The sequence below is a fragment of the Ailuropoda melanoleuca genome, chromosome 2, assembly GCF_002007445.2.
Source record: "Ailuropoda melanoleuca isolate Jingjing chromosome 2, ASM200744v2, whole genome shotgun sequence".
In the NCBI taxonomy this organism is placed as follows: domain Eukaryota; kingdom Metazoa; phylum Chordata; class Mammalia; order Carnivora; family Ursidae; genus Ailuropoda; species Ailuropoda melanoleuca.
The window spans coordinates 96042605-96046808 of record NC_048219.1 but is presented as its reverse complement, the minus strand read 5'-3'; positions in this window follow the sequence as shown (position 1 = coordinate 96046808).

The window sequence follows — 4204 nt, the reverse complement described above, 5'->3', positions numbered from 1 at the left end:
CAGCAGAAATCATCCTTCCATCTTTACAACAAACCATAAATATGCGAACCTGAAATAATCCAAAAGTACTGATACAACATTGTAGCCTCTTGTAACCAATGCCGACTCTTCCCCTATATGTGCCAGGTACCCATATGTCACAGTGAATTTGACCTATTAGCTCTCTAAAGATAAAGGAAAAGAGATGAGGGGTTTTCATTTTAAAGTGCGATATGGGTGGGGGCCATTAATTCTGTATGATACTTAACATGTCAATATCTGTCACCTCTTAGGATCCCACCTGTAAAATGCAGATGACCAAACATACCTGCTACATACCTCACGGGAGGGTTATGAAATCAATGAGGCAAACCACTTGTTGAATATTCCAAGGCTAAGGTTCCAGTTGATGAATGATTCTTTCCCTTCTGCTCTATTAAAGGGAAAGAAAGAAAAGGGCCCGAGGGAAAATTAAAGGGACATGAACACCAAATCCTGTTCACTTCATTCCTTTTTTAGGATTTTGGACAGAAGTTTCTTTTGAGAAGATGTTCAGATTTATCATTCTAAAATGCAGGCATTTGAGGATTTGAATTATCTGTTTTCCCCCATTTCCTGTTAGCAATCAATCTGCTCTATCTATGCATAATTTTTAAGCTTCTTCAAAGCAAGGCACTCTGCAAGTATGAGTTCTTCTTCCATATAAAGCAACTTGGGGGAAATGCGGAGATTATGCAGCTTCTACTCCAGCATTTGAAAGGTGGATTTATCAGTCTAAAAGGTTTACAGAAGAATTTCAAAAGGTAAATATCAATCTGGCTGAGAACAGTTTTAACAGTGATTAATATTCTACAGCTAATAAAAACTTGTTGGCAAAATGCCCCCAGAAGATGGCATTGTTTACACTATTGTCTAAGAGGAACAGCTGTTTACCCCTCGCACCATTCAGAACTGCAGTATTCTTACTGAAATGTTAACAAATCTTAGACAAATGTCTGCTGTTTAAGGCTCAAAGTTGCTCTGAGAACAGGTGTATTTGAGAGAGAGAGAAAAAAGCTACTACTGTAAATAGGACTTTAAATTAGGTGCAATTTATATAGTATACACTAGGTTTGCATATGGGCATCTAAATGCAGAGTTCCAGTACTTGCTAATAACTAGAAGATTATTCACAGTTTGGGAGCTTCACATAACAATTTCCCTGGTTGTCTTTTAATATATATCTCAAGCACATTTTATTGACATAGATTCAATTTTAAGTCATTGTGACAGGAAATGAAGCCCACATCTTCCATAATTAAAAAAATATATTTTATTTATCTAAATAATCTTGGGTTGGTGCAGAAGATAGGTGATGTCATGGAGCATTAGACTCAGTGGACAAAGATTTCTATTCCCTGGGTATCATTTTCCCATTTGTAAAAAGAGAGGTCTTAAAGTTTTGGCAAGGTTATGGAGCTAAGGGAACTCTCACACACTGCTAGTGGGGGAAGGGGTGCAAATTGCTACCATCATTTTATAGAGCAACTGGAGAGACTTACTAAAGCTGAGGGTAAGCATTTCTTATCACCCAGAAATTCTACTCCTAAGTACATATTTGAGAAATACTAAGGGACAGGTACAAGAGTGTACAGTTTATGTTGAGGGGGGGAAAAAAAACAACTCTGGAGGGGTGTCTGGGTGACTCTTGATTTTGGCTCAGGTCATGATCTCGGGGTTGTGAGCTCCAGCCCTGCACTGGGCTCCGTACTGGGCGTGAGGCCTGTTTAAGATTCTCTCTCTCCTTCTGCCTCCCCATGCCCCCAAAAAAAGAAGAAAGGAAAAGAAAAAAAAAAAAAAACAACAACCTGGAAATAGTCTGTAGATTCATAAGCAGTAGAATTAATGAATAAATTGTGGCATATTTATAAAATGAACTATAACACAGCAATTAAAATGAAAGAATTAGCGCTACATGTATCCAAATGCATAAATTCAAAAAGTATAATGTTGAGTAAACTCCGGGTGCAAAATGAAACAGTATGATACCATTTATATATTGATTAAAGACAACCAAAGTGATACCATATATTGTTTAGGGATGTAAATATGTGCGGTAAATGTATAAGAATGAAAAAGAAAGTGTTTACTTCTAGGTATGGTAGGAGATAAATGGGATCAGGCAAGAATGCAAAAGCAACTTAAATTATATTTGTACTATTTTATTTCTCCTAAAACACATCTAAGTGTTAAAGAACATATAAAGCTGGATAGTGGTGCATATTTTTTCTAGACTCTCTAGGATCATTAAACTAACCTGATCAAACTAAACTGAAATGCTCAAAGGCCACAGATGGGTGGCAGCCACCTGGGGCTCTCAGTAGAAGCAGAGGCAGGCCTGATCAGCTTGACTTTGAACACCAGGCCCCCTCCTTACTCAGACCCTTGACAACCCCAGGGAGCTTTTTGGATCACCTCGCCTTTCATCTGTTGTGATTCTCCATCTCCTGGGGATGGCCTTTCTTCCACAGGAAAAGCCTATGCTGCAGAAGTCTTCTGGTTGCCCCAGAATGTAGTAGCTAACTAATTATTTTCAGTTAGAACCTTATAGACAAGGTGCGCTGGGGTGGCTTAGTTGGTTGTCTTTGGCTCAGGTCATGATCCCTGGGCCTTGGAATTGAGCCCCACCTCCCTGCTCACCAGGGAGTCTGCTTCTCTCACTTCCTCTTCCTCTCCGCCCCTCTGCCCCTCTGCCCACCTCTACCCCCTGCCGGCGCTCTCTTAAATAAATAAATAAATAAATAAATAAATAAATAAATAATAAAATCCGAAAAAAAAAAAAAAAGCTTACAGACAAGAGAGTCATTGTAAGTTACAGGAGAAAAGCCCCTCAGAAATCTTTTTATCTCTAATAAAATAATGGTGTCACAAATCCAATTGTCATTCAGCAACCTTTTCATATTTCAATGCAGTGAGTCCAGCTCTCACCAAAACCACGAAGTTAACCTCAGAATTCACGCAGAAGCTGCAAGAAACCCAACTCAATCTGCTATTGCCCATTCGTCTGATAGCTGAAGACCAAAGGTTGTTGTCAGGCATCTATAGTGTGAAATAAGGTCGCCTGGGTGCTGCTGCGGGGGGGGGGGGGGGGGGGGGGGGGGGGGGGGGGGTAGTGGGGAGGGAAGAGGAAACATCAACTTCCTCTGAAGTGACTCTACCCCTAACTTGATTGTTAGCTTCACATAGGAGAAATCATTATGGTCTCTCATTTTGTTACGGTTTGACAGCTCTCTGACAGCTTCCAATAAAAACAAAATAAATTGATTTATGGTAAAGCAGGAGAGTCCCCAGATGTAAACTAGAAGCCAAAGACAGAACCAGAGTTTCCAATAGGAAGCTTCTAGGAAGAAACCAGAACTACTCTTCACCCCTTTTAAATTTAAATCCCTCCATGGAAGGGAGAGGGGGAGGGGGAGGCTGGCTCAGATCTCCAATGTTAGGAGGCAGCCAGGACCCCTACCCTGACTCGCATCATTTGTCATTGAGAGACCTGATTTGTCTCTCCCTCTCTCGGGCCCTGAACACCTTGCAGTACTCGCCCCAAGCTACGTGCCAACAGCAAAGAGGGAGGCGTGGAGGTGGTCGCCCTGAAAGTGAGAGCGACTGGAGCCGGGCGCGGGTCGAAGAACAGGGACGCGGATATAACGTTAAACATTTAAATCAGAAATCCCAATATCATTAATACCCGTCGGCTTTCCATAGCAGGAAACAAACAGCGGGGAAAAAATCGCGCATCATTCAATAATTCAAGTCTTCCCTCTCCTCTCAAAAAAAAAAAAAAAAANAAAAAAAAAGAAAAAGAAAAGAAAGAAAAGAAAAAAAGAAAGAAAGAAAGAAAAAAAAAAGAAAGGCATTTCGTGAGCTCTTTGCCAAGCTTTCCATGGGAAATTCGCTCTTGCTGATGCGTACTGTCTTCCAACTCCTTTCAGCATCCCATGGGCAGCAATGTTCTTGGAAAACCTGGTTGAAATGTCAGTGTTTCTTCGCGGCCCCCCGAGCGGGGGCGGGGCGGGAGGCAAAGGAATGGTGGAGAGGGGAGGGGAGGGGAGAGAGGCGCGCCCGCGGGAGAGGGACCCCGGCCCCCGAGCAGCCGGAGCGCACGGCCGCGGCGCGGCGCCTGGAGGCCGGGCGCCCAAGCGCGCAGAGGACCCGCCCAGGCCGCTCTTATAGGAGAGCGCGGGGCGGG